Here is a 12,232-nt window from a genome sequence, read left to right as displayed (position 1 = left end):
GCAAATAATGGTCCAAATACCATCATTTCCTGTCTGCGTTCTCGGAAGATCAAAGATAAAATCCATAGCAATACTTTCCCATGGTTTATCTGGAATAGGTAGTGGTTGCAATAACCCTGGTGCCTTTTGCCTGTCAAACTTGACCTTTTGGCATATTAGGCATTCTCGCACAAAGGCATCCACATCCCTTCTCAATGTAGGCCAATAGAAGAATGTCTCTACCGCTTTAACTGTAGCATCGATACCACGATGCCCTGCATACGGTGGGACATGACTCTCTTCCATAACTTTGCGTCGCAATGGCTTTGTGACACACAATCTGCCATGCATCATCATGAACCCGTCTTTAAGAAGATAGTGTTCATGACGTTGTCCATCCATTAGTTGCTCGAAGACCCTTGCAAAATCTTCATCATTTGCATACTGTTCTCTCATATCATCAAGTTCATGATGATAAGGAATCGACACAGCTGAAATTTGTGGCTTCCTTGACAAGGCATCAGCCACAACGTTCTTCTTGCCTTCCACATGCACAATCTGAAAATGGAACATGGACAAGATATTTGCCCATCGCATATGCTTCTCAGATAACTTTGTCTGTGTCAAGAAGTATCGCAAGGTCTGATGATCCGTTTGGACAACGAAATCTGCACCTAGCAGGTAGTGTTTCCAACTTAAGAGCGCATGAATCACAGCCAGTAACTCTTTCTCATAGACCTGCATGGTCATCTCTGGCCCTTGCAAAATTCTGCTCTCATAGGCTACTACCCTGCCATCTTGCATTAGCACAGCACCAATGCTACTACCGCAGGCATCACATTGGACCACAAATGACTTCCTAAGATCTGGCAACACAATGACTGGATCCGAAGTCATCTTTTCCTTTAAGAGATTAAAAGCTGAAATCTCTTTTTGTGTCCATCTAAAGGTGACTGCCTTCTTTTGAAGAGCATGTAAAGGTGAAGCAATCTCAGCGAAATTTCGGATAAACCTTCTGTAATAGGAGCATAGTCCCAAGAAGCTTCGGACATCATGCACCGTCTTCAAATTTGGCCATGACTTGATCGCTTCAACTTTTGCAGGATCCATTCTGACACCATCCTTTGAGACAATGTGTCCCAGAAAGTGAATCTCTTCCAGAAAAAACTCACTTTTCTTTGCATTGATGAGCAACCTATGACTGCGTAGCTCTTTGAACACAATGGGCAAGTGATGCCTATGCTCCTCTTCATTCTTTGAGTAGACTATCATGTCATCAAAGAATGTACCAACAAACTGCTGGTGTGGACGGAAAATTCTGTCCATCATCCTATTGAACGTAGCAGGAGCATTTGTGAGACCAAAGGGCATCACTAAAAATTCGTAAAGGCCAAACGTCGTTCTAAAAGCAGTCTTGTGCACATCCTCTGATCTAATGCGGATCTGATGATACCCACTCTTTAGATCTATCCTGCTAAACATAGCTGCTCCTTCTAATTTGTCCATAATATCATCAATTCTAGGTATAGGAAACCTATTCTTGATGGTATTCTTGTTCAGTGCACGGTAGTCGATGCACATACGCCATGAGCCATCCTTTTTCTGCACCAACAACACTGGAGAACAGAATGGAGATGAACTGGGCTGAATCAGCCCCTTTTCTAACAGCTCCTGTACTTGGCCCATTATCTCTTTCTGCTGAGCCGCACTAACCCTGTACGGAGGCTTATTTGGTGGGCTACAGCCTGGCACCAAATCTATCGCATGGTCCTCGGGTCTCTCTGGCGGTAATTGAGACGGTAATGAATCGGAAAAACAGTCACTATACTGTTGTAAAAACATTGACCTTTCTTTATCTAGCACAGATAAATTTGATTCATCACAATCTGACACTTCACGTGCAAAAACCAAGTACGCAGAAAGATGCTTTTTCATTACAGAAGTAATAGCAGAAGCTGATACAGTAGGAATAGACTCCCCTTTAAGCTTTTCATCCAGAATATGAGTCTTTCCCCTGCTCTGTACAGTGATCTTTTTGTTGTAGGCATCCATGATTCCCTGTACACGAAACAACCAAGGAATACCTAACAACACATCACATCCGTCCAGTGGCATGATGTAAAATTCTTCAGCATCTACATAGGGCTGGATATGTAGACGCAACTTTCCGATGATGGGTGTCACAGCCTCTGTATGGCCAGGACATGCCAAACCTGCCTCTGCTGTATACCCCATCTCTTCAGGTCTGATTCCCAACTTTGAAGCCAATTCTGGGGAAATGAAGTTGGCTTTGGCACCTGGATCAAAGAAGATAAGCACTGTTTGATCCCTAACCTTTCCCCATGCTCTGCAAAGCTCACTTGCATCTGAATTTGGCTTGTCGCCCACCATATCTGGCACTAGACCAGCCATGGGCTTCTTTCCCTTCCTGTCCTCCTTGTCTTCAGAATCAGCTGGCCTTTTCTTTGTAGGACAGTTGTAAGCAATGTGGCCAGGCTGCTCACATATAAAGCATTTGTTCTCTGTCCTCAGGACCTTCTTTTGCTCTTCTGACTTGCGAGGAAAACGTCTTTTCCATTTCTTTGCGGGTCCTTTTTCTGATTCAGCCGTAGCTTTGTCTTTCCCTGCGTTGGCCGACTCCTGAGTCCCTTTAGGAGCCTCATTGGGAACGTGCTTCTTGGCTGAATTTTTCTTGCCTGATCCTGCCTTGACGCCAGTGTTAAATTCACAATCTTCTCCCTTGAGCAAACCATTGCCAGTGTTTGCTACCTCGATGAGCTGCGTCAAAGTAGTGACTTTGGTCTTTGTGCAGTATTTTCTCAATCCTTTGGGTAGGCCACAACAATATTTTTCTATCTGTTCTGTCAATGGCACAAACCTATAGGAAGTTACTGGAAGTAGAGCTTTCCAAAACTTCCGATTGTAATCATCCAGATTTCTGCAAGTGGCAGCATTAAGCTGGTGCCATTCTGTCATGACATCTGCTTCGAAATCATCAGATAACCATGCTGCTGCAAAAATCTGCTTGAAGTAAATCCATGTGGACGGAGCTTGCCCTTGAAGCAATAAAGTTGTCCACCATTGTCCCGCATTCCCTGTCAAGAAAGTGGCTGCCTTGCGGACCTTTGAAGCCTCTGTAAAGTTTCCCCCTGCATAGGCCTTGTCAAACTGCTGGAGGAATGAAAGAGCCTTCTTCCTGTCATCAAACCCTGTAAAGGTCGTGAATGACACTCCTTTGCCACCTTCTTTGTACGGAGTTGGCCTCTCCAGCGGCGTTAAATTGTCATATGGAAGTGACTGAAACATGGGAACACTATTAGGGTTCATTTGTGTTCCTTGGCCGCTATTAACTTGACCTGGAAATGCCATATTTGGCTGCTGATTTGTAATTCCAGCCATACCAAAATTTGCTTGTGGCATCCCAAATTGTCCCTGAGTGCTTTGAAACCCTGGTTGCATACCCATGACACTGTACATGGGGTTAGGCATCATCGTTTGAGCACCCCCAAACACTGTTCCTGGCGTATAAAACTGATTTCCAGGTGCATGACCAGCCATGCTCTGAAATACCGATCCACCTCCAAAATAGCCAGGGTGTACTGAAGGTGGTGGGAAGACCTGTTGCATAGCCTGTAAGTTGCTTCCCTGCCCATTAGAACCAGCTATAGGCTGTTGAAAGGTGGCGGGCTGAATTGGTACAGCTTGAAAAACTGGCATCTCAGCCACCTGTTCTTGCACCTTAGGCATACGTTGTGGAGACTGCATGTTCTCCGTCAAGTGTACAGGTGTTTCCATTGACTGTGCGGTATGAATCACCTGTGTTCGAGCCTTAACAGGCTTTTGAATATGATCCAGTGACCCAACTTGCTGAGACGGAACAGGAGGTTGCAGAAAGGCTAAAAACCTTGGGTTCTGCATTACTTGTGTGAACATAGCCACAGCAGTAGCCAACTGGGTCCTGAATATATCATCATCAGTCTGTGGTGGTCTTGAGGACTCACCCACTTCATGTGTCTGTTGACCCTGTGAAGAGGAAACCTCTTCAGTCACATCATCTGGTCTGTCAGCCATAATTACAATTCCCTGTGTCTCGTCTATGATCCCCTGTGTCTTCAAGCCCAAAACTGCCCAAGGCTCACTTCTATGGGAAAAAGTGATTTAATCCCGTCGATGGAACCATGAAACCGGCCTGTTCAATCCAAAAAGGGCGGTAGACTTTACTTTAAACCTTGATTTAGCTTTCACCCATTATTAGTCGTCTATTTTACCTGTACTTTCAAGACACAACAAAGGGGAGAGGGATACAGGCTGCTAGATTGCACCTGTATGAGTAGACGGACACCAGATTGGCCCCTAACTTAGGCGCCCCTTTCGGTATTTCTTTATTGTTCAAAAGAGGGAATAAACGCTGTGGTTCCCTACAAGCTGCCCCGCACAAACTCGGCTGAATTTCCACTGTTCCAGCCTGATTTCGGCAGCATAACTGTACTAGAACCCTTCACGGTCAGTATTCCCACGCATTGACTGACTTTCCCGACGCATACGGGCACTTTGCAAAACCTGGCGAGAATCTGCAGCACGCTGAATTCTCTGTTTTCAGCCCTGAAAATGCGCCAGATCGCCTGTACAGCGGTCCCCTTGCGTCCCCGAACCTCCTGGGGGTATTAGGGTCCGTTTAGGGCCAAAACCCTAAACCTGCAAAAATACACAGCAGGCTGTAATTCACTGTTTCGGGCTCCGTTTCGCGTGCCGGTCGCATCCCTAGCAAGTCCTCGAGCTCCCGCACCTGTAGGGCTACTTGCCCTTTGAATCGGACGAGATTTCTGGCGTGAAACCTCTCCGAATTCACCTGTACCTGCGGGGGGATTAGCCGCTAGCTAATCCAGTACCTGTGCAAGAGGCTCTTGCCTCGGCAATCGCGCATGAACCCACACAACTGTACATTGGTCAAATGAAGAGCCCACTAGAGGGGCATAACATACTGCCAAAGGGGAGAGAGAGGGCAGTGCGTAGCGTGCAGGGCATCACTCCTGGCACCGCACTGTGCATAAGAGGGAAAGCAAGCACTCCATAGCTCTTAACCTGTGACAGAGACTTGCAAAATGAGCCTCCCAACTATAAATCACGTTTTTGCCTTCTCTATAAGTAGTAAACTGGCCTCAAAGTGCCAAGTGTCACTCATTTGTGCATTTTCCCGCTTTAGACCCTCGGGTCTAAAAATATCTCACCTGCAGCCTCTGTTGACTTGGCCACAGAGTAACAAAATGATCCCCATGTCAAACTGCACGTAATGACGCGAAGACATTTTCAGGTCCCAAAATAGCAGTTCCCTAATTTTTAGGAGATGCTGCCATTGTATCTTTCTAGGTCATCCGACCCTCTTTGTACACTGCGGCCACATCCAGAACTGAAATGTAGCCTCTGTAGCAAAGGATTCCACTTTGGCTAGTCAATGACCCCACTTGGCTAACCATAGTCCTTGTCCAACCTTAGTGCTCTCTTGCCCTCAGGCCCGGACTCCCTCTGGACAGTTCCACACTAGCTATGCAATGCAGGGCAGTTAGATTTCCCGAGGGGTGTTTCCAAAAAGTGAAAGTAAATAGATAATAAGAAAGAAATCAACAAAAAGGATAGATAGTAGTCACACGCTGGTGACATAGTGTTGGATTCGAAGAACAAGTAAAGCCATTTCCATCCTATGGTGGGAGGCGATGGAGGTAATTCGGTGACAAGCTATGAGTACAAGCATATTTGGGTAAGTTTATTAGGGTCTTTATGGATAGCATAGGTTGCACAGTTCTAGAGTTGATCATTTGTCGAAGTTAAAGCTTGTTTTCAAAGGGTGGATGAGGAAGGTGGTCAATCGAATCCCAAGAAGTGCGAGTTGGCTCAACCACAAGCTCATTTGTTCGTCATGTGGTCTCACAGAATGGTATAGAGGCTGATCCTGAAAAGGTGAAGGCTCGTGTTCACAGTACTGAGTATGTGTATCCTCTTCAAAAAATGAGTGAGCATCTTCATGGTTTTCAGTGGACTGAAGATGCACAGGTAGCTTTTGACAGGGTGAAGGAGATCCTTTGTCAATTGCCTACGGTTTGTCCCATAGTTACTGGGGAACGCCCCCTAGCCCCCGTTCCGGCGTTCCGGGGGGCAGTTCCCTTCCCGAACGTTCCGGAACGCCCCGGAATGTCTGACATTCCGGGTGGCCAATGCAAACCGGAACGGCCGTTCCGGAACGTTCCGAAACGCCCCCAGACCGTTCTGGAATGCCCCTGGAACGGCCAACGGCTACAAATTTGGCAAAATTTGAAAAAATTGAAGTAAATGTTTGGGCTTCTTTTGAAAGTGTGCAAGGCCTCAAGGACTCATAAAATGCACCCCCCTCCCCCTTTGTCTTCACAAGCTAATCCTCAAGGCTCAAGCTCTCTCCCTCTCACTCTCAAGATCTCTCCGTCTCAAGACTCACTCTCTCAAGGCTCAAGGCTTCAAGCCTTCAAGCTCTCTTCCTCTCCCTCCCACTCTCTCAAATCTCTCCCTCTCCATCTCACTCTCTCTCTCTCTTTTCTCTCTCTCTCTCTCTCTCTCTCTCTCTCTCTCTCTCTCTCTCTCTCTCTCTCTCACTCTCATCATCTAGTCATAGCAAGGTTGAATGGTCTTCAAAACGAGTTTTTTGTGAGTATTAGAGTCAAAGCACTCTAATACTCCTTGTATTTAAACACAAGGAGCTAAAAATTGCACTATTTGGGTGTTTTTTATACCTCCCGTTCCGCGACGTTCCCGTTCCGGACCCCTAGCCGTTCCCCCGTTCCGCGGGGATCCCGTTGCCGTTCCCGTTCCGCGTTCCGGGTAACTATGGTTTGTCCTCCCAACCACGAGGATGAGTTCTATATTGCTATGGTCCAAAAAGCAAGAGGAGAGGTGGTGATATAGGATCCACAAGGTAAGGTTATCTTTTCCAAGGCTTACGATCTTAAAAATGTTCACACAAACAATGAGGCCGAGTACTTGGCTCTCCATCTGGGTTGTTAGGTGCAGCGGAATGAATGTTTAACTTTGCTCAAGATGAGTGCTCCGAACTGTGCTCAAGGTTCCTTTTACTAAAGGAAGGGAGAGCCTTCCGTTCTTTAATGAGAGAGTGCAATGGACACAAACAAAGGTAATGGACACTGTGCGTGAAGGTGCATGAGACGGAGAGCGAGAGAGAAGAGAATACGACACCAGAGATGTTGTAAAACCCTCCTCCAAGGGCCCCACTCTCGATGGCGAGAGTGGTCTACTATTGATTGCACAATCTGGTACAAGTGTAGGTGGAAGCTAACTGATGCAAGTCTAATGGGCTATGTCAATGTCGACGGTGTGGACGACGAGGACGAGGCTATCTGCTATCGAGACTTGACGTGCAACAACGATGTCTTTCGTGCTTGCAATTCACTGGATTTAATGCTCTTCTGTCTGCTGAATTGGCTGATGCAAAACGCTGGAATGCTGTTCTTCTATCTGCTGAATTTGCCTTGCTGCAAACTCAGGTTTGGGAATGCAAAAACGCTGTCTGGGCTGCTGAAATCGCCCTATTGCTGTTGACAGAAAACGCTAATGGCTGGCTGAAATGGCTGTGCAAAACACAGGTACATGGCTGTCCAAAACCGCTAATTCTTGCAGTGGAAAAACGCTGGTTCATGGGCTGCAAAACGCTGATGAGGCTAGGTGAAAAACACCAACCCTGAGGCTCTTCTTCTTGCTGAAATTGCTATGATGCGGAGTCTTTCAAGTGCTTGCGACTGAGGGTATTGGCGATGAAGATGGCTGCTAAAAACGCCAGGCTAAGGGCTGATCCAAAACGCTAGCATCAAGGGGGGTCTATTCTTGCTGAGAGGGAGAGGGAGAGGGAGACACCTGCTGCAAGGGGGCCTTGCCTGTGCACTTCCCTCTTCTTCTGCCAGATAGTGCTAGCCTTAGCTTGCTTATGTATTATCTTAGCAAAATTGCCCTACCTAGTTCCCAACAAAAGTCACTCAATAAATAAGTGAAAAATGTCAAAAATAGGAAAAATAGGTTTAATGCACTAGAAAATTCCCCTTATGGATTCTGATGGGAATGCTGATGATCATGTTGTGTACAACCGGAGGATATGCATCTAATCTAAGTGATTGGTCATGCACGGTCTGCGATCAGACGTACAAAAGTGCCAAATCACTTCCTACTCTAGACTGACTTAACTGACTGAACCCTGGTCATGTTGTAGCTTGTCCATGGACACATAGGGTTGGATGTGTCACGTGACATCTCCTCCTTTTCAAAGTGAGATACTGGTACCGAACTGTATGGCGTCAAGGGAGATCGCCAACAACATCCGGAATCCTCGAAGAGGACTCTTCGCCGGCCCACTCTGAGGTGTGAGTCGTGCGATACTTGAACTTCATAAAGGTCTGCAACGCTTGCTTCTTTGGGCCGCGCCGAAAGCCACACAAAGTCATTTGTGGCTCCTTCAATGCTTCAACTTCGTCTATAGTCATGCATCTACATCCTTCAAGAATCTCCGAGGCTGAAAATTTCTAAAACCACTTCCAACACAAAAACCTGAACATACTTATTCCATGTAAAGTGACTGGAAAAAATCGCGTCTATCTAAAAGACTGTGCATGCAATGTAGATGAACAAATAGACGGCGTGCCAAACCGTTCACCACACACGCGCAAACAACGAGATCGAATCTTGTCCTGTTGATCTAAATCAATTAACTGTGGCAATTCACAACGGAAACGCCCATGCTTGGTGCTCATACTTTCTAGTGCTCTTTCTACGACTGTGTCGTGCCAAGGAAGAGACATGGAATGTGACTTCCTTGAATACATACTTGTCAGCTTTTCATGAATAATCCGCATAGATCCGTGCTCATTCATGAGCAAAACGTGCTCAACGTACAAGATGTCATGCCTAGGTGTCACGTGACACATCCAACCCTATGTGTCCGTGGACAAGCTACGGCACGACAAGGGTTTAGTCAGTCCAGTCAGTCTAGATTAGAAGTGTTCTGGCACTTTTGTAAGTTTGTTCGCAGACCATGCATGCCCAGGCACTTAGTGTATATGCATATCCTCTGGTTGCACACAGCATGATCATAAGCATTCCCAACAGAATCCATCAAAATCCTTCAGGGGAATTTTCCAGTGCATTTAGCCTATTTTACCTATTTTTGACATTTTTCACTTATTATTTTTAAGTGACTTTTGATGGAAAGTAGGTAGGGCAAATTGAGTAAGTTTGTATATAAGCAAACCTAGACTAGCACTAATTGGCAGAAGAGGCAGCAGGAGCACCAGTGCTCAACAGGCAACTTCTCAACAAGAACCTTCTTTGGTGACGTTTTTCCTCCAAGCGAGATAGTCCCAGTCCCTAGCGTTTTTCATCAACATCAGCTTGGCGTTTTCCTCAGCAGATACCCATTGCCAAGAAGACCTCAACACTAGCGTTTTGCAGCAAGATCTCATCGCCAAACCTTCTCAACCCTAGCGTTTTCCAGAACCACAGATCGCCCTCCCATTGCATGGCGTTTTTCAGCATCACATGATCGCCCACATGCATGGCGTTTTCAGCCCTAAAGACCAGCAGTTTTCAGCCATTAAGAACCTGCCCACATCAACGATTTTGGTGTCAGATCATTTCAGCCATTAGCGTTTTTTAGGACAGCAGCCATTCAGCCTCAGATTTCAGCAATAGCGTTTTTGGGACAGCAAATAAAGAGTAGCAGATTTCAGCCATAGCATCGGTCTCGCCATCCCTGTCGTCGTCGTCATCGATCTAGCCTAGACTTGCATCAGTCACATGCATTCAGTTTGTACCAATTTGTGCAATCAATAGTAGACCACTCTCGCCGACGAGAGTGGGGCCTTCGGAGGAGGGTTTTACGTCTTTGGTGTCGTATTTCTCTTCTCTCTCTATCTCTTAGTCTCATACACTTGCACACAGTGTCCATTCACTTTGTTTATGATCATTGCACTCTCTCATTAAGACCGGAAGGCTCTCCCTTCCATAAGAACAAAAAGGAACCTTGACCACATTATGGAGCACTCATCTTGAGCAAAGTTCAGACATTCATTCCGTTGCACCTTACATTGGTATCAGAGCTTTGGTAGTGTTCTGTATCACTCAAGGAAAGAACCACAAGAATCACAAGATTTTTTTTTGCTTGTTGCGGTCGCACGAACCCAAGTTCGCTTGGACGTGTCGATTCCTAATCGTGTTTTTGAAGAGTGATAGGAATCCCAGGAAAGAAGGGCTTGTCCAACCTCCCCTTGTGCCTCTTTTCACTCATTGAGAGCGGACCGTGCACTTAGCAGCCGGCCAATCGACGTGAGGTGGGAAAAAGCAACCTTGGTGTGAGCGCAAGGCCGCCAAGGGATGCGCACGCGGAAAAGAGCAGAACTCGGGTGAAGAGAAGATCCTTCTCAAACACAGATTGCAAGCGAAAGAAAACCTCAAGACGCTCAAGAACCCAAGAACCCAAGACCCTCAAGAACCCAAGTTCCTCGTGAACTTAAGAACCAAAGATCATAGTGCATGGTCGTCACCGGAAGCGGAATGGATACTTCGCATACAGGTGATGAGCATGAGAGAGGCGACGAAGAGTTTTCTCCACCAAGAGATTTTTCTGACCCTCCCCCTTCTCCATCTACGCCACGAGTGTACCAACTTCCATGGAGGCGATGGTCAAGTCGATGTTGGACATGATGGCTCAACAACAAGAAGCGAATCGCGAGCGCGAAGAACGCAACGAAAGAAATACCATAAAACAAGGAGCCACTCGTATTGCATTGAAACGCGAGCGCGATGAAGGAAAAGAAAGAAAAGCACAACGACAAGAGGAAGCTGAAGCAAGACGAGCGGCCTTAAGAGGCCGATCGGGAGGCTCAAAGAGAAGCAAGACGAGCGGCCCTGGAGGCCGATCGGGAGGCTCAAAGAGACCTCCGCACTCAAGAATCGGTTCGACAAGTTCTTGCCTCAAAATCTGAACCAGCCAAAGATGTTGGTAGTTCCTCAAGTGGCGCAAGCCGGGATGCGGAATCCAACAATCCGGTCACAGAGAAGTTGACTTTCAGTAAGTATGATGGTAAGATGGATGCTACGGTTATTTATTCATGGTTGCATCAATTTAATGCTTATTTTGCGACAACTAAGAAAACAGGGAATAGCAAGGTTCTGACGGCAGCTATATACCTTGCCGGTGATGCCATCAATTGGTACCACATGGCAAGAGGCACAGTTAGCCGCGCACCTAGAGGAAGCCGACGAATTCACGCCCCTTTCCTTCAATTGGGCTGATTTCCAAGACAAGCTCAAGGCACGGTTTATGCCACCGCAGTACCTCGCACGATGGAAGGACGATTGGCGCGCTCTCGAGCAAAATGGTATGCCGGTTATGTCTTTCTCTAATCGTGTTTTGCAGTTAGGTACCCAATTACGCAAGTCGGATGATGAGCGCAAAGAGGCATTCCTTTTTGGGTTAGACGAATACATCAAGTTTGATCTAGAAGTCTTCGATCCAATCGATCTCAACAAGGCGGTAGCGATTGCTCTCGCACAGGAGATGAAGCACTACAAGGGAAAGCCTAAGGAGAACAAGACTTCCACAAGTACCTCGCAGACTTCTCAAAACCCTCAGAACGGTAAGAACGATAAGAATGGTAAGAATGATAACTCTTCTAACCAATCTTCCAACAGTCTCTCAAAATCCAATGAACGTAAGGGTAAGGCTAACACAATTGCTAAACCTGAGCTCACTCCACATGAAAAGGTAGCACAAGGAATTTTATGAGGATACATCACGTCGGAAGAGCAAAGCACTTATTCTAAGGAAGGTCGTTGTTTTCATTGTCACATTAAGGGTCACATAAAAAGAACATGTCCTAAGCTTGAATCGAATGAATCTAAAGAATCCACCGAACCCACTTCCTCTATCAATGCAGTTAATGATAACACAAGTGTGCCCCAAGTTTCTCCTGACTCTCCCATTGAAGATTCTCTCATTAAATGTTATGGTCATATGACGGGGCAGCATTTTGTCATATTGTTTAACCCAGGTAGTATGCATGATATGATCAGTCGCTCTCTTGTTGAGAAAGCCCGCCTAGAGGCAAGGTGGTACCAAACGTACTGTACGTGGCGTATATGTACGTACTGTACGTTGTTCCGTACAGGAAAAAATTTTATGTACGTAAAAATAAGTACTCTTGGTAAAAAACGGCAAAATACTCAT

At 46.2% G+C, this 12,232-nt stretch overlaps 1 protein-coding gene across 1 annotated transcript in view; it reads right to left on the bottom strand.

Moving 5' to 3' along the window:
- Positions 1 to 12,232, bottom strand: part of LOC147447298 (reticulon-like protein B22) — a 63,837-nt gene that overhangs the window by 35,806 nt on the left and 15,799 nt on the right. The gene's annotated exons all lie outside the window — the stretch shown is intronic.

The sequence above is a fragment of the Adiantum capillus-veneris genome, chromosome 11 (genome assembly GCF_014529385.1).
Source record: "Adiantum capillus-veneris isolate H3 chromosome 11, ASM1452938v2, whole genome shotgun sequence".
Classification (NCBI taxonomy): Eukaryota; Viridiplantae; Streptophyta; class Polypodiopsida; order Polypodiales; family Pteridaceae; genus Adiantum; species Adiantum capillus-veneris.
Note: the sequence above shows the minus strand (reverse complement) of the source record. Positions and strands in the feature narration are given on the sequence as shown.